A 24711-nucleotide genomic window follows, 5' to 3' on the forward strand; every position below is an offset into this window, starting at 1 on the left:
CCTGACCATACCCCAGGCATATCATGATTACCATCTTTATCATCTCAACGACCTCAAGATTTTAGGAAAACTTAAAGTCTGTACTTTTAATCATCAAGAAAATAAGGACTCATTTCAGAGTGGATATAAAGGGTCAAACATTAGGAAGAATAGATTATGGATGTTCTAAATCCAGCATTTTGAGGCTTATGTTTCTAAGGATACAAATTAAATTATGTGAGGTAATTATTATTTAAACAACACAGCTTTACTGTGTAGTATTGCTTTAGACCAACAAATGACTTAGTAATTCAACAGGATAGACCTAAAGGAAAGAGTGCTGCCAAAAAGGAAATCATTAAATACATTGGAATTCTAAATATAGAGTCATTTCTTCCATAATGTGGTATGTGTTTTCTTAAGAATAAATACATTATGGAATTTCATGAAATAAAAATAGCATTGGGGTGGAACTCAAATCCTATACAATTTTATAAGGAAATAGAGTTAATAAAAACATAAAATACTACATCTTACTTAAAGAATCTTAGATTTCAAATAAACACAGGAATAATACAGTAGATATAGATAAGCATTGCAATTTACTTTGAAAAAAGACATTAAGTTTGCTTGGTATAAATAAATGTAGTGAAATGTGGTATTTGTGGTACCTTCAAGAAATGGAAGGAAGGACATCATTATTATGAAGGCAAAAATTGTGTCACTGGAGTTGACAGATGGTTTTTGCTTGGTCTGGCAGATGAGACTAGATGCTGGGTAGTGGCTTTCCATGGCAGCCTTATGTCTGCACCCCGAATCTTCCATAAGCACACTTCAGTCCCCTTAGAACAGATGATGGTTGTGGTGTATCCAACCCTTGTTTCAGTTATTTTCCCACTCTGTCTTTGATGGTGCACATCATGGATTTCCTTAGGTCTGTTCCTTCGGAGCTGTAACATGCTCTCTCATTTCTTTCAAAAGGTTTTCTTACTTTAACTTCTCAATATCTAAGACTCTCTGATCTTTATCATATTTAGATTGTGTTATTTAATACTTTAACAGGAAAAGTACATAAACCCAGAAGTATAGCATAATATATACTTATAGGGCAATACATATAGATAAACAGATTAAGGAAGAATATAAGGTATATGAATATTTTGTGTATGCCTCTGCAGATCACTATGTTCGACTGGGTAGTGTGTTTCTCTTTCACACAGTGTTCTTTGGAGTAGGATGTATAGCCCCTTGTGAAAAATCAGTATGAGATAGCTGTTTTGCTGGGTTTTTTCTCCTGTTTATCCTCAGCATATTTACAAATTCAACCATTACAGATAAGCATTAAAACAGAAAGAAAAACAGTACCATTTTCTAAAGCATAAGGTTCCCCAAGCTGAATGTGATTGATTGTAAAGGAAATCCATGCATCATTTAAGAAGTTGGACTAAAATATTTCATTTGATAATTTATCAACAACTCCCCACACTGTCCCTATAGAAGATGAGATAAAAATCCTCTCTGGGTAAGATGGAGAGGCAAGAAAGTTAGATGTGGTAGAGGGTTCTAAGAAGATCTGTGCCTTGATACTCACTCCTTTCCTGGTATACTCTTGAGAAGGGAGAAAGAGATGACACCAACTACATCTGTGGATCTAAAAATAATGGTGAATCTGTTCCAATTTTCATTTAGAAACCTAGAGTCACGATGGCAAGAGAGCCAAGGGGATAGAATTGCCTGAAGGCAATTCATGCGGCCTCATCAAATGCTATGACCCCAAATAGTCATGAAAGAACACCTAAATATGTATCTGCTCCTGGGAAGGTGCAACGGAGTGAGAGGCAGTAGACCTGAAGTGGACGCGTGGCTGCAATGAGGTCTTGGTGGTGGATGGCTACATGGACCTTATAGCCAGAAAGTAGACATCTCAATTGATGTAGGGAAGCAGATATCTCAATTGATAACAATTTGGAGTGAGTGACAACAGCAGACACCCAGATGGGGTGATATTTATATTTCAGTGGATGCTCTACAGGCAGACAGTGGCAGGGGATGAGCTGCCTTCCTCTATTGTTGTTTTCTTTTTAACATCTTTATTGGAGTATAATGCCTTACAGTGCTGTGTTACCTCTATTGTTATTTATTCATTGAAGAATCAAACATTTATGGAGTACCTAGTATGTCTAGGCACTGTCAGAAAGTGCCTGGATCTACATAAGCCTTTAGATGGCATCCCACAGAGAAAGCATTAACTTTCTGTCATGCAGCATACCATATATTATACATATTTATTTTGTATTATCTGTGTCCCTTCCACTAGAATATGTGCTCCAAGAGAGGAGGAATTTTTAAGCATTCCTATTGCTTATTACAAAATCTAACACATAGCAGGTGCCCAATAATTACTGATTGAAACAAACTAATGACTCAGGAATAATGAAACTATGCAAACAGATATGAATTATAGAAAAATAAAAACTTGTTTTTGTATATCTGAGTTGATGGCCGGAAGATTACAATCTTCTATAGAGTCAAATAATACCATTCAGTCATAAAACTATCTTTATGTGTCTGTCTTTATGTATCTAAAGTAAGTGGCCAGTGAATGAAGGCAGAAAACTTTTCTATAGGTGTGCCCACCTAGTGTTGGGGAACACTAAGGAACACACTGGGGAACAATGTGCCTCACATGAAGAGATGATGATAATAATGATAATGATAATATAACAACAACTACCTTAACTGTCTTTCCATAGTCAACTCAATATTTATACATACATAAATCTGTGGAAGGATATCTTCGTTTGGTGTTAAGGTGGGAAGATGTTGTGTGTGTGTGTGTGTGTGTGTGTGTGTTAGTAGTTCAGTAAGGAGGAACATAATTAGTATGGATGGTCTTGACTGTTATCTAGACCTCTGCCACCCATTATAATCATTGCTAGCCACATGCAGCTATGAAGTACTTTACAGGTATCTAATCTAAATGGAAATATGCTCCAAGTGTAAAATGTACACTGGATTTCAAAGACTTAGTACAAAAATATAAAATATCTAAATAATTTTAAAATATTGATTACATGTTGAGATAATATTTTGCATGTGTCAATATTTGTTTAAATAAATATATTCCTAAATTAACTTCAACTGCTTCTACTTTTGACTACCAGAAATTTTAAAATTATGTATGTGGCTTGCATTATATTTCTACTGGGCACTGAACAGAATGGTCTAGACCATTTTGCTCAGACACATTCACTATTCTCACCTTCATACCTTGGACAAGAATATATTCCTGTCACTTGGTCTGACACTGTTGCGCAGTAACTGCCTACTTCCAGTTTGACCTTCTTTTGCACTGGGGAATAAAGAACTTATGTGGCCATATCATCTAACTATTCCAGATAAGCTCTAATTACTTCAGGAGTTCACCATTTCTAAATCACAGTTCAAAAAATAAATTAATTGAATGACTAAGTTTCCATTTTATATCTAGGAATTATATATGCTTCTTTATTCTTTAAGTTACTTATTTTCACTCTGGTAGGCATGCATTCTCTGTCACTGTATTAAACATAAAATTAGGAATGAACTCACTAAAAGACAGATGCTTGCTTCTTCCTTGGGCATTTTTTTGTTTAACAAATGAAACTTCAATTTCAGAGAGAATCATACATGGGTTGAGTATATTATAATTAATATAGAAGGTATTCACTTCCACATGGTTTCAATGGCAAAAGTAAGCAAATGGGGGGGCGTATAAAGATAGGACTGTAGATACCACAGGAAGTATAATTAATTCAGACGTTTATAAAAGAAATATATTTCTAACCGTTGCAGGCAGGGCAGAAGCTTACCCTCTTTAATGGCTGAACTGCTCTGAACTCTCTGATGCTATCTATCCAGAGTTAGTTGAAAGGATAGTTTCAAGAATTACATGACTAACACGCGCATTTAAAAATTCTATTTAGGAAAAAAGTTATGTTCACACAGGTCACCTAGACAAGCAGACTATACTAATCAAATCACTTGGATCATTACTGTAATTTCCACATCTTTGAATTTATATTGTGAAAGTTGTAAAACAAGAAAAGTGTATTTGGAGAGAGTTATCTGGTATATGTTCGTTTTAGCAAAGATGAAAACTAAAGAGGCAAGGTCCAGTGTTGCACGATGACAATGGAACCTAGATTAAAACTAAGGTTTTCTGGTCCTTAGATTTTTTCCTCAGTAGAATCTAAAGGCAGGAAAAAAGTTTCAAATGTCTTATAATCTCCACTGCTCCAAGGACCAAGTTATGTTAGAAAGATTAATTTCTTGTTAATTCTTATTTTTCTCTTTGGTCACCAATATCATGGTTTCTACAATTAGAAACATTCTGAAAAATGAAAAAAAGTTTTTTTCAGGCAGCAGTGTCTCTATTCATTTTACATCCCATTAGCTACTGCTTCCATTGCAAAAAGTATCAGAACCAGATTTGTGTTACATAGATGTTATGTTGTCAGTTTTTCAATGCCTGTAATGGAATTACAGAAACCAACAGGTCTTGAATTCTAAATTTTATTAGCAGTATTCACTTGGTTGACTCTGGTTTTTTTCTTCCTAGTCAATGAACACTTTCTCTGTTAAATATGATTGTTTTCATATTGCTTCATTAATAATTTCTCATTTTCCTTTAATACATACTATAACGTTAAATTTTCTCAAGTCACTGAAATGACTGACAATGGCTATTGTTTTTCTGTTTATCCATTTGTGAACTTTTAAAGTTTTAATTCTTACGATTGTAATTATTAGTATTTTCTCATAGGACCTTCCTTCTGATTTAGTTTTCTGTATGGCTTCATAGTTTTCCTTTCTCTTTCCTTCCCTGCTCCTAGGAGTCAGTGTGTTTGTTGTCATTGTCACTGGAATTAGAAGAGGAAAGGAATATAATTGCCTGAATTTGCCTTAATGCTTGCTCTGAGAATCAGATAATTTATATTTAGTTCTGTTTACCAAATATACTAGCTGCCTATTTTGTGCAAGACACTGTGTTTGTTATGAGAAGGTATAAATGTGAATGATGCTATCAAAAACTACAGATTTATGACAGAAAAACAGAATCTGCATTTTCTTTGCAGAGGCTGAAAGCCCACAACTTGTGTTTTTATTTCTTTTTACAGAAATTTAAACAATTTTCTTAGAATACAAAGTGAATAGCATTTTTACTTTAAAGATATATTTTTGTGCATTAATACTTAACATTTTTCCCAGTTTTACTGAGAAATAATTGACATGCATCACTGTGTAAGCTTAAGGCATACAGCATAATGATTTGATTTACATGTGTGAAGTGATTATCACAATAGGTTCATCCATCATCTCATATAGATACAATATAAAGAAAAGAAAGAAAATTTTAAAAAATCTTTTTGTGATGAGAACCTTAGGATTTACTCTCTTAACAGTTTTTCTGTATAGTATATAGCAATATTAACTATAATCATCATGTTGTACATTACATCCCTAGTACTTATTTATCTTATAACTGGAATCTTGTATGTCTTGACCATCTTCCTCCACTTTTCCTTCTCCCCACCCTCCCCATCTGGCAATCACATATCTGATCTCTCTTTCTATAAATTTATTTGTTTGTTTTTGTTTTTAGAGTCCACATATAAGTGAGATCATATAGTATTTATCTTTCTGACTTATTTCACTTAGCATAATGTCTTCAAAGTTCTCCATGTTGTTGCAAATGGTAGGATTTCCTCATTTTTTATGGCTGAGTAATATTCCATTGTGTATGTATGTATAACTTCTTTATCCATTCATCCACCAGCAGACACTTAGGTTGTTTCCATGTCTTGGCTACTATAAATAATGCTGCTGTGAATATGGGGGTGCAGATATCTTTTAGAGTTAGTGTTTCTGTTTTCTTTGAATATATTACTGGAAGTGGAATTCCTGGGCCATATAGTAGTTCTTGCATTCCAACAACAATATACAAGGGTTCCCTTTCTCCACATCCATGCCAGCATTTGTTATCTCTTCTTTTTGTTGAGGACCTTTCTAACAGGCATGAGGTAATATATCTCATTGTGGTTTAAATTTGCATTTCCCTGATGACCATATTTTCATGTACCTGTTGCCCTTTTAATATATCTTATTTGGAAAAATGTCTATTCAGGTCCTTTGCCATTTTAAAATTGGGTTATTTGGGATTTTTTGCTCACGAATTGTGTAAGTCCCTTATGTATTTTGGATATCAACTCCTTATCAGATATATGGCTTGCAAATATTTTTTTACCATTCTGTAAGTCTTCTTTTCATTTTGTTGATGGTTTCTTTTGCTGTACAGAAGCTTTTTAGTTTGATGTAGCCCCACTTTTTAATTTTGATTTTTATTGTTTGTGCATTGTGTTTCAGTTCAGTTATTGTGTTATAAAATTTCTGTTTTTATTTTTATTTTTTGTTGGTCTCTATTGCTTTGTCAGTGTTCTCCGTTTTTGTTCATGTATTTTTTTTCTTAATTTCATTTAGTTGTCTGTCTATGTGTTCTTGCAGGTCATTAAACTTTTTTTTAAAAATTTTTATACAGCATGTTCTTATTAGTTCTCCATTTTATACATGTTAGTGTATATATGTCAATCCCAATCTCCCAGTTCATCCCACCACCCCCCCCACACCACATTAAACTTCTTTACAAGGGTAATTCTCAATTCATTTTCTGACAGGTCATAGATTTCTGTTTCTTTAAGATCAGTTATTAGAGCTTAAGTAATTTCCTTTGGTGGTACCATATTTACCCTGTTTTTCATGATCCTTGATTCCTTACATTGATATCTGCGCATGTAAGTAATGTGGTTCCTTTTCCAGACTTTACAGGTTTGCTTTGGCAGAAGTGGATCTTCAGTAGTCCGTTCAGTTTGGGTTTCTGGGTGTGTCTGCTGGTATTGTCGTTGGGCAGGTGGGGCCTATTATTATGGTCTGTATTTTGGTGAAACAACTGTTCAGACTCAGAGGTTGGGGACTGGGCGTGTGCCACTGGCTGAGAACAGTGGGACAGGACTGCTGGCTTGGTTCCCTACCCAAGTGAGGCTGCAGTGTAGGCTTTGCAGTTGCTTGGATTCTCTGGACAGCCTTACTGAATGGTTGAGGCTGGGTGCTATATTCAGTTGTAGAAGGAGCTATGAATTAGATTCTCTGCCCTGGCAGGGGAGCAGGATGAAACCCTGGGCCTGTGCAGCTCATTGCTTGGGGACTCAAATCAGGCAAGAGTGTGTGTTGAATTCCTTGGTTGGGTGAGGCCATTGGTTTTGCTCTGCAGATGGGAAAAGCCATGGGCTGTTCCCTGTCCAAGTGCCACTGTAAGCAGGGCTGTTGAATGGACTTTGCGGTTTCCCATGTGCTCTGGTTAGGTTCCCTGCTCAGACATGCTAGAGGCCATAGTCTGTAACGAGTGGGACTACAGATTAGTTTCCCTGTCCAGGCACAATAGAAGAAGCAGCAGCTTTAATGCTGGTAAAGCTCCTTGTTGCTTTGACTCAAGCTGACCTGTGCCTCAAATTCCCTGGCTGAGCAAGTCCACTGGTTTTGTTCTGCGAACCTTCAGCTCTGGCTGCCCTTTTTTGGCTTGAGGGCTGCTGAGCTGCACAGATTCCCCATGTTCTTACCAGCCCTTCCGATCAGATAGGGCCAGGAGCCACAGAGGGTAATTGGAGCTATGTCTCAGCTTCCTTGCCTGGGTGGGAAGGAGAGGGGCCGCTCTAGGAAACTCTCGATTTCTCAAATAGGTTCTCTGGATGGGAGGTTCCAGGAGCTACCCTCAGCCTTGGCTATAAATTAATCCCCTTGCCCTTGCATACCATGAAAATTCTCCACACCCAGTACTGCCTTTGCTCTGGGGGCGATCAGCTTTGCCCGTCTGCCTCTGTGCTTGAGCGCCGCTGGGCCGCGCACTTCCCAGGTGTTCTCACCAGCCCCTCTGGCCGGACAGGGTGTGACTTAGTGCCTTGCCTGGACGTGGGCTCCAGGGATGGCAGAACTCCTTGTTTGAGGATCTGAATCAAGCAGCTCTGCACACTGCTGAGTGCCCTGGTCAGAGTGTGCCGCCAGTTTAGTTCTGCAGATGAGACAGGTTGCAGGCTGGAATTACTGCTTGGACAGCGCAGGTGCAGACGCCGTCTGTAAGATCCCTGTGCTGGTTGTTGCATCCCTGCTCCCTGCTCTGTCACAGTCAGATTCCCCTGCAGTCCCCGTGGGTAAGACCAGAGTGGTGGCTCCCACAAAGCCCGGGCAGGGCTGATTGTTCCCCTGGGGTCTCTTTTCCCAGAGGCTCTGGGGGGACCTCTCTGTGCGGTGCTGCAACTGAACTGGGGGAGGGGCAAGACAGTCAACATTTAGCTGCTTCTCTTACCTTCTAATGCAGTCTGGTGTCTTGTTCTTGAATAGTGGTTAGTTGTTCCTCTTGTGAGGGGGAGTGAAGTCAGGAACAATTTACGTGACCATCTTGGTGACATCGCTCAAAATTTCTTTAACACACACACATGCATTCCCCCACTCCACTTTTCAACTTTCAGTTTGTGAATAACGCTGATCATTCCAATAACTTACACTAAGAAAACCATTACAGCTAAGTGTTTGTCTTATACCTTATGAAACAAGCGTGAATGAATAAAAGAAAGCATGGAAATTTAAGGGAACACTTGAAAATATCTGATTTATATTAAAAAGTCATCACAAAGACTGAACATGCTATTCAGGAATTACTCAGTGCTTTCACCCCAGGTGTAATTTGCTCTTTTAAAATATAATAAGACATTTTAATTTGCAGCCAGGTCTGAACATGTTTTGTTTTGTTTTGTTTTAAAACTATCGCCATTCCCTGCAGCTAAAAGATAAATGATCAAAGATGGGAATAGTAATTTTTATGACTTCCTTTTTTTTTTTTATAAATATGTGCTTTTTTTTTTTTTTAATTGTATAGCTACTTTATTTATTTATTTATTTATTTTTGGCTGTGTTGGGTCTTCGTTTCTGTGTGAGGGCTTTCTCCAGTTGCGGCAAGTGGGGGCCACTCTTCATCGCGGTGCGCGGGCCTTTCACTATCGCGGCCCCTCCCGTTGCGGGGCACAGGCTCCAGACGCGCAGGCTCAGTAGTTGTGGCTCACGGGCCCAGCTGCTCCGTGGCATGTGGGATCTTCCCAGACCAGGGCTCGAACCCGTGTCCCCTGCATTAGCAGGCAGATTCTCAACCACTGCGCCACCAGGGAAGCCCTATGACTTCCTTTTTAATTGAAGGTTGCATTGAGGCAGCTTAGTAACTGTGCTTAAATGTTAAGTGGAGTTTTCCATCTCCATCCTAAATCTCCATTTTACCCCTGGTAAATAAAACCATAATAGTATATAGAGTTGTTGATAACCAAAAATTAAGTTTCTAGTTTTGCTTCCCAAAGAAAATGTATTAGCTATGGTTATATCTATTCATATAGAATGAAATGGACAACTTAGACACTTAAATGGGTATTTCATTAAAAGTTTTTTAAAAAAATTAAATAGTAAATAGCTAAATTGTAATAGCCACAGTATCTTTTTATAGATGATAGCTAATGCTGTTTCATACTTTCATACAGCAGGTGTAGCAGAGTCATGGTTCATCCCTCTGCAGAGTATGTTTTAGGTCAGACTTCAATCAGGCAGCTCTGTTCTAGACCCAGAATATAGTATTTCCCTTCTTGGCCACCAGGGCAGAATGAGTAACAAGCGTTTTATTGAGGAAAGCAGGCAGGAAATGCAGAGTGCCAAACCTAGACTTGGAAAGCTATAAGATCACTCACTGCTCATAAGTAACCAGCGGCAGTCATTTTTGAGAGCAGAAAGAAGGAAACCAAAGTCTCCTTAGAAGTACAGTTGGTAAAAACTCTGAACCTAAAGTGAAATATAAGCAATCATCTTTAGAAGAAATGATTTTGCAAGTAATAAGTTCACTGATATACTAGTGAAATGACATACTGATGCAGGTAAAGGTGGGACAAAATGCTATTGAGAAATAAAATGAAAATTAAAAAGTATAAGTGGAACCAAAAGGTTTTTAGCTAAATTCTTTAGCTGAATTAAGGCATTTCATTAGGTCTTTACGAATAGAGATAGGATATTTATTTTATATTTTATAACCCCATCTTCCTTATATTGAGTTTTATGTAATTATGCTAAAGCCAAGTGGTTAAGTGTATAGTAAATTCTACGTGGTTTTCATTTCATAAAAGGATTTCAATCACTCCCGTACCTCCATAAAGTCCTAACTCAAACAGCCCTCTAGAGATGGAGTAGGGTCAGATAACTACAGCAGTTCCCAGCAGACAGCCAGTTAGGTCTGAGTTACTGAGCTAACTTACAGCTTTTAGCACTGAACCCCATTTATTGTTTCCTTTCAACCTTTATGGAGCCAACCAAATTAAATATTTGACACAGAAGCCTTTAAAGCAAAAACCATTTATTGGATGGCAGCAGTCAAAACACGAAAGGGAAGCTAGCCCTTCTGGGATCCAGAGATACGATACCGCTCAGAGTAGAGGTGTCTCTAGGTTTGATAAAAGGAAACAGCAAATAAATTGGAACGAATTTGTCTTTGACTCGTTGTGGTTGCCTGACCAGCCTGGGTCTCCATGGTGGTTTTCCAGGAGAAAATATGTGAGAGTGGAAACGGGTCTCATTTTAGTATCAAGGGAACCCTCACCTTTTTGGTTTTCTGCACTTAGCCTCAAACTGCGCAGCAACGCACCTGGGCCCTGTGTATACAATGGAGTCAAGTGTCAAACTGGCCACTTTATCCATTTACCCTAATGTTGAAACGCTCTGACTGTGTCCCTTTGGATTTCGTCTTTGCTTTATATTTGTTGGATGAAATTACTTGACGTTTTTCATGGTGACTTAATGTGGACCCTTGCACACACGCAACTCCCCAACACATAGTTTTACCCAAGCAGGGCTCCTTGACCTTTATTATATCCAGGGAAGACTTCTGGGTTGTCTTTGTCTCCTTCTAATCCGAGGCAGGCCAAAACATGTAATGTTTCTCTGATGTTTGACCAACAAAATTATTTAATTCATCTTATTCATGCACAGTGTATACATTTCAACAGACATAAAAAATGTGTATACTGAAAAACATACCTTTCTCTTGTTCCCATAACCCAATTTCCCACGTTCCTCTTATAAGAGCAGGTTCTGTCATAGACTGATACGTCACTGACATCAACTTCATCCATAACTTTCTAGAGACTCTATCAACTTTTTTCTTTCTTCTCTCCGTCCCTCCCTCCCTCCCTCCCTCCCTTCCTTCTTTCTTTCTTTCCCACCATAGCATTCTCTACATGCTGCTCTGCAACTTGCTTTTTGTTTAACGTAACATTATGTCTTGGAAATTGTTCCTTATCAGTTTATAAAGTGACCTAATTCTTTTAACGGACACCGTATTCTCTTGTATAGATAAACTTTAAAGTATTTATCCAATTTCTTACTGATGCTCATTTATGTTGCTGCCAATATTTTGTATTACAAATAATACAACGCTGAATATTTCTGTACATGTGTCTTGTAGCTTTTGTACCTCTAGAGGTAAGATGAAGAAGTTAGTATATTTATATTAATACTACCTTCTACCTTCTTTTCTCTTCTCCCAGCTTTTAAAATTTCTAACATTTCCCAATACTGGATTTATAGTATTTACATTTGCTTCAGTAATAATAACCTGTCCATTTGTTCTAGTCTTAGTCTTACAGTTTAACAGACTTGGTGCTCACCATCAGTCCTTTTGACATTGTTTCTTCACTCACTCCTTATTTAACTGAAGTTGGTTCTTCAGTAGTTTCTTCAGGAAGGCATCTTGAGAACTATATTCCCTGAGGTATTGTGCATTTAGTGTTGTTTATTCCTTTTATATTTGAGTAACAGTATGAATGCTAATTAAATCCTTGGCTCACACTCTGCTGATCTCTTCAAAGACTTAATTGCTCTACTAGATTTTAGTATTGGATTTTGCCATACAGAAGGAAATGTGACACCAGTTTTACTTATTTCTGATTTAAGTGACTTAACCTTTTATTCTGGATGTCCAGAGAATTCTTTATTTATCTTTGATGTCCAATAAATCTGTAAGTCTTTATATTATTCTTTATCACTTATTTATTTATTGGTTTTTTTGTTGGTAGCATATGATGCACTCTTCAAACCTGTAAATTTAAATCTCCTTTTCTTTTAGGAAAGTTTCTTGAATTTTATTTTTGTATATTTGCTCTGTTTATCATTTAACATTTTTTCTTTGAGGACTCCAGCTATTCAAATGTAATATATTCTTTGCTTTTCCTCCACATATAGCATTTTTTATTATCCCTTTTATCATTTTCTTAATCCTTTGCCTTCCATGTCTTTTACTGCATATTCACAATTGTCTGATATCCTTCTTGCTACTCCCAAAGTAGCCTTCATTTCCATGATAAGCTTAGTTTTTATTATACCCCTTTCCTAAATTGTGCCAGCTTATTTTTTTTTCTCTTAAGTTGTCTTGTCCTTCATGTTTCCAATCATATTTATATGAAGCACTTAATATGTGCCAGGCACTATTCTAGGGGCTAGTGATAAAACAGTGTAAAAGGAGACAAAAACTTATCCTCTCACAGAGCTTACATTATAGTTGGCTTTTGTATCTCTGCTATGATTCTGTCTTATATATGTGATTACCTCATTGAATTTCTATAAAATTCAATCCAATATTTTTATCTGCCCCATGAAAAATGATTCTTTTGAGTACAGTTTTTCTAATATCTGTTTTTCCTTTTTCTTTTTAAATTTTTAGTAGCCCAATCTTATACAGATGTCTATTATGGGTCCTTTTATCACTCATCTTTGACTGACATCATTAATTCCTTCTAGACCAATTATTTACATAATTTTTTTTGAGGGGTGAGAGAGATATCAGATCCATGTTTTAGTCTAGGGGTCAGCAAATTATAGCTTTAATATGGCCCATATCCTTGTTTTGTACAGCCTGTGAACTAGCAGTGGGTCTTATATTTTTAATGGATTGGAAGGAAGAGAAGGAGGAAGAGGGGGAGGAGGAGGTTGTTACACAGACTGTATGTGGCCCACAGAGCATAAAATATTCATGATCTCATCCTTTGTCAAAAAAGTTTGCCAGTTCCTATTTCATGATAACAGCAGTTCTTGTTGTGAAACAAAATAATGTGTTAATGAGTTTGTTAGCCTTCATTTATTCCAGGAAATTGAGATTAGCAGTGCAAAGGAGCTCTCACCAATCTCTCCTCTAGCTTGCCTCAGAAACAGTCTGCTTCCTTCAAGTATGGCTCTGTGTGTGTATGATTTATCTTTCAGCCTCTATTTTATTCCGTTTTTAGAGACAGTACTAAAGTTGGTCAGAAAATATTTTGCTACCAGCCCATATATCATATACAAATTTCATTTATGCAAATGAAAGATTGTTGATATTGCTTACAAGTATATGTCACTTGCTTTGGAAAATAGTGCTCCGACGCCTTTATCTGAGACCTACAGCCATGGGTGTATTCTCAGCGATTGTTCCTACACTTCTTTTGTACTTTTTCTACATTTTGCAGCCTTCACTCATGTATTGTGATTTGACGTACAAATGTTAAATCAAAGGTATACAATGGATTTCTATTTCTTATTCTCTTAGTTGTATTTATATGATTATTCAATGGAGAAAAGGAAAACACCTACCTTAGTCCCATATTTTAAAATGTCTACATTTTTATAAACATATGATATCTTTACTTTACTTTATACGTTGTCAGAAAACTTTCAGGAATAAAGATAGTAAAGTGAAATAGTGAAGAGGATAGAAGTGTAAGCTGATATTACTGTGAATGAACAGTAAATTCTTATCAGACTGCCTCATAAATATCTAACAAGCACACAATGCTATTTTGGTTGCACACCATGGCAAATCCTTCAAAGTCCTATGTGGTTGGTTAATTAAATTCCACGTAATGATTTAAGTGATGAGAAGAATAATTTAAGAAAAATGTGAATGAGTTGAATACTCTAAATATCAGAGTTAGAGAGACTTGTTCTGTAAATCAGCAAGTCATCAGTACCTACACTGTTTAAGGCACTGTGCTAGATGCCAGTTTATTCTATACTTGGCATCAAGCAGATCATTACACTCTACCAAAGGCAAGAGGAAATGGTTTCAACTAGAGATGTAATTGATATAAAATGAATCACTTAAAGTGAGAGGTTAAGAAAAAAGAACATATACAGGGAAAACTCTGCAATAGTAATCCTCTTTCGTCTGTAGTTTTTTTTTTTTTTTTTTTTTCTGCAAAACAGCTCAAAGGTATTGTTATGTGTATCTCTTTTTTTTTTTTTTAACTTTTTTTTTTTTCCACACACACACACTGTATTTTATTTTTACAAGAGATAGATAGACTGACACCAAGCATTGTACATGGATGACCACAACAAAAGCAACAATGATTGCAATTACCAAACATGAAACACACTTATACTATGTCATAATATTGACATTCAGTCCAGTAATCCTCCACTGTAACAGCTCCTTTACTTTGCAGTGAAAATTGATTTGTATATTCTTTTCCTCTGAGTCCTTGTGGGATTTTTTTTTTTTAATTCAGACAGAAAGTCACAAAAATTATACTCATCCTCATCAGTTCACTCAGTCCCATGTAATTAATTTCTTTTTTTTCATCTTGATCTTTTGTTAGCACTTTTATGAGTTCATCAGTTTTTCATTAGAGTTCTGAAAATGCTTATTCATTCAGTTCAGCAGTACAGTCAGTTACCAGAAACCTGTACTTGTCAGAGTCTTTTCCATGAATTTCTTGAAGATGAAACTCTTTTATAGGAACATATTTGCAAAATCATCAGAGTACACCCAGAACTGTCTGTAAATGACAAAAGACTTAAAAATGACCATGGTTAAAGATTTGATGAAAGTTCATAATAATGCAGTTGACAAGAAAATTAGTTATTTCTGAGATATACATTTTAAAGTAATAACTAGGATTATTACTTATAACATTATACCAGAACATATAAGATTTTTAGACGTTTCCTGTAATGTCTGAAACATTTATATTAACATATTTCCATACATATTTCCATACAAATACAAATATAAGATTTTTAGAAATTTCATGTAATGTCTGAAACATTTATATTAACATATTTCCATACATATTTCCATACAAATACAAATATAAGATTTTTAGAAATTTCATGTAATGTCTGAAACATTTATATTAACATATTTCCATACATATTTCCATACAAATACAAATATAAGATTTTTAGAAATTTCATGTACTGTCTGAAACATTTATATTAACATATTTCCATACATATTTCCATACAAATACAAATATAAGATTTTTAGAAATTTCATGTAATGTCTGAAACATTTATATTAACATATTTCCATACAAATAACCCAATGAAAGTTTAGTATTAGTTGTTTTGTTTGTTTTTTTATACTGCAGGTTCTTATTAGGCATCAGTTTTATACACATCAGTGTATACATGTCAATCCCAATCGCCCAATTCAGCACATCACCATCCCCACCTCATCGCAGTTTTCCCCCCTTGGTGTCCATATGTCCATTCTCTACATCTGTGTCTCAACTTCTGCCCTGCAAACTGGCTCATCTGTACCATTTTTCTACGTTCCACATACATGCATTAACATACGATATTTGTTTTTCTCTTTCTGACTTACTTCACTCTGTATGACAGTCTCTAGATCCATCCACGTCTCAACAAATGACTCAATTTCGTTCCTTTTTATGGCTGAATAATATTCCATCGTATATATGTACCACAACTTCTTTATCCATTCGTCTGTTGATGGGCATTTAGGTTGCTTCCATGACCTGGCTATTGTAAATAGTGCTGCAATGAACATTCGGGTGCACGTGTCTTTTTGAATTACGGTTTTCTCTGGGTATATGCCCAGTAGTGGGATTGCTGGGTCATATGGTAATTCTATTTTTAGTTTTTTAAGGAACCTCCATATTGTTCTCCATAGTGGCTGTATCAATTTACATTCCCACCAACAGTGCAAGAGGGTTCCCTTTTCTCCACACCCTCTCCAGCATTTGTTGTTTGTAGATTTTCTGATGATGCCCATTCTAACAGGAGTGAGGTGATACCTCATTGTAGTTTTGATTTGCATTTCTCTAATAATTAGTGATGTTGAGCATCTTTTCATGTGCTTCGTGGCCGTCTGTATGTCTTCTTTGGAGAAATGTCTATTTAGGTCTTCTGCCCATTTTTGGATTGGGGTGTTTGTTTCTTTGATATTGAGCTGAATGAGCTGTTTATATATTTTGGAGATTAATCCTTTGTCCGTTGATTCATTTGCAAATATTTTCTCCCATTCTGAGGGTTGTCTTTTCGTCTTGTTTATGGTTTCCTTTGCTGTGCAAAAGCTTTGAAGTTTCATTAGGTCCCACTTGTTTATTTTTGTTTTTATTTCCATTACTCTAGGAGGTGGATCGAAAAAGATCTTGCTGTGATTTATGTCAAAGAGTGTTCTTCCTATGTTTTCCTCTAAGAGTTTTATAGTGTCCAGTCTTATATTTAGGTCTCTAATCCATTTTGAGTTTATTTTTGTGTATGGTGTTAGGGAGTATTCTAATTTCATTCTTTTACATGTGGCTGTCCAGTTTTCCCAGCACCACTTATTGAAGAGACTGTCTTTTCTCCATTGTATATCTTTGCCTCCTTTGTCATAGATTAGTTGACCATAGGTGCGTGGGTTAATCTCTGGGCTTTCTATCTTGTTCCATTGATCTATGTTTCTGTTTTTGTGCCAGTACCATATTGTCTTGATTACTGTAGCTTTGTAGTATAGTCTGAAGTCAGGGAGTCTGATTCCTCCAGCTCCATTTTTTTGCCTCAAGACTGCTTTGGCTATTCGGGGTCTTTTGTGTCTCCATACAAATTTTAAGATGATTTGTTCTAGCTCCGTAAAAAATGCCATTGGTAATTTGATAGGGATTGCATTGAATCTGTAGATTGCTTTGGGTAGTATACTCATTTTCACAATGTTGATTCTTCCAATCCAAGAACATGGTATATCTCTCCATCTGTTGGTATCATCTTTAATTTCTTTCATCAGTGTCTTATAGTTTTCTGCATACAGGTCTTTTGTCTCCCTAGGTAGGTTTATTCCTAGGTATTTTATTCTTTTTGTTGCAATGGCAAATGGGAGTGTTTCCATAATTTCTCTTTCAGATTTTTCATCATTAGTGTATAGGAATGCAAGAGATTTCTGTGCATTAATTTTGTAACCTGCAACTTTACCATATTCATTAATTAGCTCTAGCAGTTTTCTGGTGGCAGTTTTAGGATTCTCTATGTATAGTATCATGTCATCTGCAAACAGTGACAGTTTTACTTCTTCTTTTCCAATTTGGATTCCTTTTATTTCTTTTTCTTCTCTGATTGCCGTGGCTAGGACTTCCAGAACTATGTTGAATAATAGTGGTGAGAGTGGACATCCTTGTCTCGTTCCTGATCTTAGAGGAAATGCTTTCAGTTTTTCACCATTGAGAATGATGTTTGCTGTGGGTTTGTCATATATGCCCTTTATTATGTTGAGGTAGGTTCCCTCTATGCCCACTTTCTGGAGAGTTTTTATCAGAAATGGGTGTTGAATTTTGTCAAAAGCTTTTTCTGCATCTATTGAGATGATCATATGGTTTTTATTCTTCAATTTGTTAATATGGTGTATCACATTGATTGATTTGCATATATTGAAGAATCCTTGCATCCCTGGGATAAATCCCACTTGATCGTGGTGTATGATCCTTTTAATGTGTTGTTGGATTCTGTTTGCTAGTATTTTGTTGAGGATTTTTGCATCTATATTCATCAGTGATATTGGTCTGTAATTCTCTTTTTTTGTAGTGTCTTTGTCTGGTTTTGGTATCAGGGTGATGGCCTCATAGAATGAGTTTGGGAGAGTTCCTTCCTCTGCAATTTTTTGGAAGAGTTTGAGAAGGATGGGTGTTAGCTCTTCTCTAAATGTTTGATAGAATTCACCTGTGAAGCCATCTGGTCCTGGACTTTTGTTTGTTGGAAGATTTTTAATCACAGTTTCAATTTCATTACTTGTGATTGGTCTGTTGATATTTTCTGTTTCTTCCTGATTCAGTCTTGGAAGGTTATACCTTTCTAAGAATTTGTCCATTTCTTCCAGGTTGTCCATTTTATTGGCATAAAGTTGCTTGTAGTAGTCTCTTAGGATGTTTTGTATTTCTGCGGTGTCTGTTGTAACTTCTCCTTTTTCATTTGATTTTATTGATTTGAGTCCTCTCCCTCTTTTTCTTGATGAGTCTGGCTAATGGCTTATCAATTTTGTTTATCTTCTCAAAGAACCAACTTTTAGTTTTATTGATCTTTGCTATTGTTTTCTTTGTTTCTATTTCATTTATTTCTGCTCTGATCTTTATGATTTCTTTCCTTCTGCTAACTTTGGGTTTTGTTTGTTCTTCTTTCTCTAGTTTCTTTAGGTGTAAAGTTAGATTGTTTACTTGAGATTTTTCTTGTTTCTTTAGGTAGGCTTGTATAGCTATAAACTTCCCTCTTAGAACCGCTTTTGCTGCATCCCATAGGTTTTGGGTCGTCGTGTTTTCATTGTCATTTGTCTCTAGGTATTTTTTTATTTCCTGTTTGATTTCTTCAGTGATCTCTTGGTTATTTAGTAACGTATTGTTTAGCCTCCATGTGTTTGTCTTTTTTACGTTTTTTTCCCTGTAATTCATTTCTAATCTCATAGCGTTGTGGTCAGAAAAGATGCTTCATATGATTTCAATTTTCTTAAATTTACTGAGGCTTGATTTGTGACCCAAGATGTGATCTATCCTGGAGAATGTTCCATGTGCACTTGAGAAGAACGTGTAATCTGCCGTTTTTGGATGGAATGTCCTATATATATCAATTAAATCTATCTGGTCTATTGTGTCATTTAAAGCTTCTGTTTCCTTATTTATTTTCATTTTGGATGATCTGTCCATTGGTGTAAGTGAGGTGTTAAAGTCCCCCACTATTATTGTGTTACTGTCGATTTCCTCTTTTATAGCTGTTAGCAGTTGCCTTATGTATTGAGGTGCTCCTATGTTGGGTGCATATATATTTATAATTGTTATATCTTCTTCTTGGATTGATCCCTGGATCATTATGTAGTGTCCTTCCTTGTCTCTTGTAACATTCTTTATTTTAAAGTCTATTTTATCTGATATGAGTATAGCTACTCCAGCTTTCTTTTGATTTCCATTTGCATGGAATATCTTTTTCCATCCCCTCACTTTCAGTCTGTATGTGTCCCTAGGTCTGAAGTGGGTCTCTTGTAGACAGCATATATATGGGTCTTGTTTTTGTATCCATTCAGCCAGTCTATGTCTTTTGGTTGGGGCATTTAATCCATTCACGTTTAAGGTAATTATCGATATGTATGTTCCTATGACCATTTTCTTAATTGTTTTGGGTTTGTTTTTGTAGGTCCTTTTCTTCTCTTGTGTTTCCCACTTAGAGAAGTTCCTTTAGCATTTGTTGTAGAGCTGGTTTGGTGGTGCTGAATTCTCTTAGCTTTTGCTTGTCTGTAAAGCTTTTGATTTCTCCATCAAATCTAAATGAGATCCTTGCTGGGTAGAGTAATCTTGGTTGTAGGTTCTTCCCTTTCATCACTTTAAGTATTTCATGCCACTCCCTTCTGGCTTGCAGAGTTTCTGCTGAGAAATCAGCTGTTAACCTTATGGGGGTTCCCTTGTATGTTATTTGTCGTTTTTCCCTTGCTGCTTTCAATAATTTTTCTTTGTCTTTAATTTTTGCCACTTTGATTACTATGTGTCTCGGCGTGTTTCTCCTTGGGTTTATTCTGTATGGGACTCTCTGCGCTTCCTGGACTTGGGTGGCTATTTCCTTTCCCATGTTAGGGAAGTTTTCGATTATAATCTCTTCAAATATTTTCTCTGGTCCTTTCTCTCTCTCTTCTCCTTCTGGGACCCCTATAATGCGAATGTTGTTGCGTTTAATGTTGTCCCAGAGGTCTCTTAGGCTGTCTTCATTTCTTTTTATTCTTTTTTCTTTAGTCTGTTCCGCAGCAGTGAATTCCACCATTCTGTCTTCCAGGTCACTTATCCGTTCTTCTGCCTCAGTTATTCTGCTATTGATTCCTTCTAGTGTAGTTTTCATTTCAGTTATTGTATTGGTCATCTCTGTTTGTTTGTTCTTTAATTCTTCTAGGTCTTTGTTAATCATTTCTTGCATCTTCTCAATCTTTGCCTCCATTCTTATTCCGAGGTCCTGGATCATCTTCACTATCATTATTCTGAATTCTTTTTCTGGAAGGTTGCCTATCTCCACTTCATTTAGTTGTTTTTCTGGGGTTTTTTCTTGTTCCTTCATCTGGTACATAGCCCTCTGCCTTTTCATCTTCTCTGTCTTTCTGTAACTGTGGTTTTTGGTCCACAGGCTGCAGGATTGTAGTTTTTCTTGCTTCTGTTATCTGCCCTCTGGTGGTTGAGGCTATCTAAGAGGCTTGATGGGAGGCTCTCTCGTCTGTAGTTTAATTTTCTGTGGCTTCAGTTAACTGCAATCATCTGTGGTCTGAAAATATTAAAAGGAAAATTCCAGAAATAAAAAATTCATACTTTTAAATTGTGTGTCATTTTGAGTAGTATGATCAGATCTTGTGCTGTCCTGCCCGGTATGTGGATCATCCCTTTGTCCAGCATATTCTGCCCATTAGTCACTTAATAGGTATCCCAGTTATCAGATTGACTGGGGTATTGCAGTGCTTGTGTTTAAGTAACCCTTATTTCACTTAACAGTGGCCCCAAGGCGCAAGAATAGTGATGCTAACTACCTATCGATAATTACTTTAAACATGAATGGATTAAATTTTCCAATCAAAGTGCTTCCTTTAAGTGAAAAGTTAAAAGTTCTCAACTTAATAAGGAAAGAAAAAATACCGCATGCTGAGGTTGCTAAGGTCTATGGTAAGAATGAATCTTCTATCCATCAAATTGTGAAGAAGGGAAAAAATTCGTGCTAGTTTTGCTGTCATACCACAAACTGCAGAAGTTAAGGCCATAGTAAATAAGTGCTTAGTTAAGATGGAAAAGGCATTACATTTATACAGCGAGATATTTTGAGAGAGGGAGAGAGAGAGACCGTATTCACATTACTTTTATTACAGTATATTCCTATATTCTATTTTATTATTAGTTATTGTTTTTAGTCTCTTACTGTGCCTAATTTATAAGTTAAACTTTATTATAGTTATATGTATAGGATAAAACATAGTATATATAGGATTTGGTACTCTCCATGGTTTCAGGCATCTACTAGGGGTCTTGGAACATATTCTCTGCAGATAAGGGGAGACTACTGTATTTGAAGTAATGAGGACCCTGGGAGTAAATAAGATAGTGAAACTATCATGACCATTAACTTTTCTTCTAAGGCTCTTGACGCATAGGGAGAAAAAATTAAGATAGCTAGATGAGTCCATTTGAAAGTGTAAATGGAAAAAAAAAAGAATGAGATTAAGTTCATATTGGAAGTTTGTTTTAGCTGTTCTTCACACATATTAACCTACACAGTGAAGTTAAAACCCTTTAAATTGCAGATTGTGGATGTTACTTGAAATCAACTGGACTTTGATTAATTTTCAACATTTTGCAGTTGCAACGTGTTTCCAATATAATTAAAAAGTAAATTTGTTCTGTGTTCTCTCTCCCACCCTCATTTTCATGGAGGACATGAATTCTTAAAAAATTTGCCTGGTAACATTTACTTCTTTTCTGCTCCATGAAGGAATATAATTAAAACAGTGAAAAGCATTGAGCTTATGGTTCATAATGCACTAATTCATGATCATGTATTAGCATTCTGATTAAAGTAAAATACCTCAAGAAACTGGAGAAAGATTTCATTCTCACCCTTCTCTTTATATGTTTGGTGAGTTCTGTGATTCAGGCAATGTTGCAGCCGAGAGGCTATCGTAAGTGAATGCTGCTTAGAAAGCTATTCAACGGGAGTTTTTAAACAGCTGTTCCCAAGCTTCATTAAGACTCATTATGAGTTGTCATGTAATGGAGAACTTATATTTTTTGATGATCTCTGCATACCAGTAAAGATAAAAGTATGTCTTAAGGCAGAACTAAAAAGAACAGAAGTTGGTACATATTAAAAATAGATTACTAAAATGCCCTAGTTAGCTGGCACAGACCTTAAAAGCTCAGTACAATCATTCAGATTTAAAGGGAAAGATAAAAAGTGACTAAACTCACTGAGCTTTTAATACATCAACTGTTATATTTTTGGGAAAAACTCTATTCTTTTATATGAAAGGTACCTGGGGGCCCCAAAGATTGATCTGCACCTCTCATGATGGGAATTCAGAGAGCTGGCATGGTCACGGCTGAGAAAGGCATCCTGATGGCTTTTCTAATTGTTACCTTGGTTCCAAATGCAGGTAAGAGTCACATCTTCCCTCCATGCATCACACCCCAGACACCTTTCTCACACCACACAAAGTGAAAGGTGATTTCAATTCTTGGTCAAAGCATGAGGATCATTGATACATCTAGTTCTGTATCCACAGGGATCTCCAGAATGAATATATACATAGAATGAACTTGGCAAGATGCATTTGCAGGGGCAGGAGATTAAGGATATTGGTTTGAAGTTTCAGAGGTGTTTTTTATAGAGCAAGCACACTGTTTTTTACTTACATTGTCAATAAAAGTAGCAAAGATTTTAAAGGGATGTCTTTACAGTTTGTGAAAGGTAAGAAAACACCAAGTATCCATATCAAATGTAAAAATTGCTATTAATTTGAGTAAGATGGTAGGGGTAATGAAAATTAATGATGGTTATTTTAGCACTCCAAACCATTACCTACAACTGCCATTCTTCCATCAAATGTAGCACTTTCTCACAACGAGCACTGTCACCGTGAGCAATCCTGTCAGGGCCATCTGTGTACCCAGGTCTTCATGGCCTAGTGTCACCTGCAGCCCTCCTTCTCATACCCAGTCACACTCATCCAGAACTCAGTATCCCTTAGAAAAATCAAGAAAATGCCAAGCAAATGTTTTCTTTTGTGAAGAGGAGACAATGTTTAGCAGGTCCACTGCACACTTGCCAGTAGCAAACAGAAGAACTGATTGCCATGAAGTTCAAGACAACTTGGAGCTGCTCAGAAAAAACATTCCTTCATGACAGAGAGCCAGACACGCAAGTGGTTTTAGGAAGAGTGCTTTGGGAGCTGACAAGTGCATACAAGTTTATGTGGCCACAAATGCTGCAGAAAGCTGAGCATGAGGGTACCATCTAAGAAAGCGTGCAGAGGCAGAGTAAGAATAAGCTAGGTCTGTGTGCACAGCAGTGTAGGAAAAAGCGTCACGTCTCTTTTACTCCAGATTAGTATGAAAGGGAGAGAGTTGGTGTTATGTGGAGAAGAGGCTGGCTCCCCGCTAAGGAGCAAGGTCAATAAAGGGAGAGTGGGTAAGAAGAAAAGAATATTTCTCTCGGTTCTTGAAATGTGCTCATATTGTAACCATTTTGTTTCTGAAAATCTTTCCAAGGTAACTGATTATCTTTTTCAAGTGTTGCAAACCAGATTACTGAACAGCTTCATATTTGATAGTCTTCAAACCAATATCTTGATATCGCCAGTAGGTGTGTTAAGAGTTTGGGGACACGGGAGAATTTAAGGAGCATTTGCCTATTTAATGTACTGAGGAGTTATCCAGGAAGTATAGGAGCTTCTTATTGGAAAGTTCTAATTGCTGTTGAGACTGCTCACAGATTAATTTGAAGTGGCAAATGGCAATATTATTCTTTTCCTAATCCCAGTGCAGCAAATCTAATGTTCTCCCTCACAACAGGCTTTCTCTTCTTTCTATTCTCTCATCACTGCAGAACTTTGAATAGTATCTGCAGTTTCAAACCATGCTTTCATACCTATTATTTCACAACCCGGTGAAGAAGGTAGGACCAGAATTACAATCCTCATTTTATAGGTGAAGATACAGGTCAAGGAGGCTACGGGAATTGGGCAGGCCATGCAGCTAGTTAGCCACTGACCTGGAACTTCAACACAGGTGTCCTGAATCTAATCTTGAAAGCATGTCCTTTCCAGGATTACACACTGCCACACACCCAATTATAGAAGAGGAGATTCCTAAGGAAGAGATGATCTGTTTTTGTTCAGTCTGTTTTCTAGGATTCCTGAGAAGATTTTTGAGATCAAGCCTAGAATGATAATGATTAATTCTTGCCAACTGAGCAGACATATTTTGGAAGTTCCTGCAGCTATTTTTTGTAGTTGTATTTTATTTTTTTTCAATTATTCCTATTATAAAGAAATTGCCTGTTAAATATACAGTGCTTTTAATAGTAAGGCAATGTCTGCATGACTAGCCCAATATGTGAAAAGATGACAGGCAATTTAACTTGGCTGTGTAGACTCTGGTTCTGTCTTGTGATGGATAATACTACCTTAGTTTTATGCTGCATTTCTTAGTGTTGCTAAGGATTTAACAAACTGTGCATGGCTATGTGAACAACTTGTTCTCCCCATGAAAGGTGGCAAGCACGCTGTGATGACAATACCATGCAATCAGTTTTCAGGATGGATCCTCTCTATTCTGGAAGCAGCTACTGAAGTAAGAATGGAACAAA

The sequence above is a fragment of the Balaenoptera acutorostrata genome, chromosome 5 (assembly GCF_949987535.1).
Source record: "Balaenoptera acutorostrata chromosome 5, mBalAcu1.1, whole genome shotgun sequence".
NCBI lineage: Eukaryota > Metazoa > Chordata > Mammalia > Artiodactyla > Balaenopteridae > Balaenoptera > Balaenoptera acutorostrata.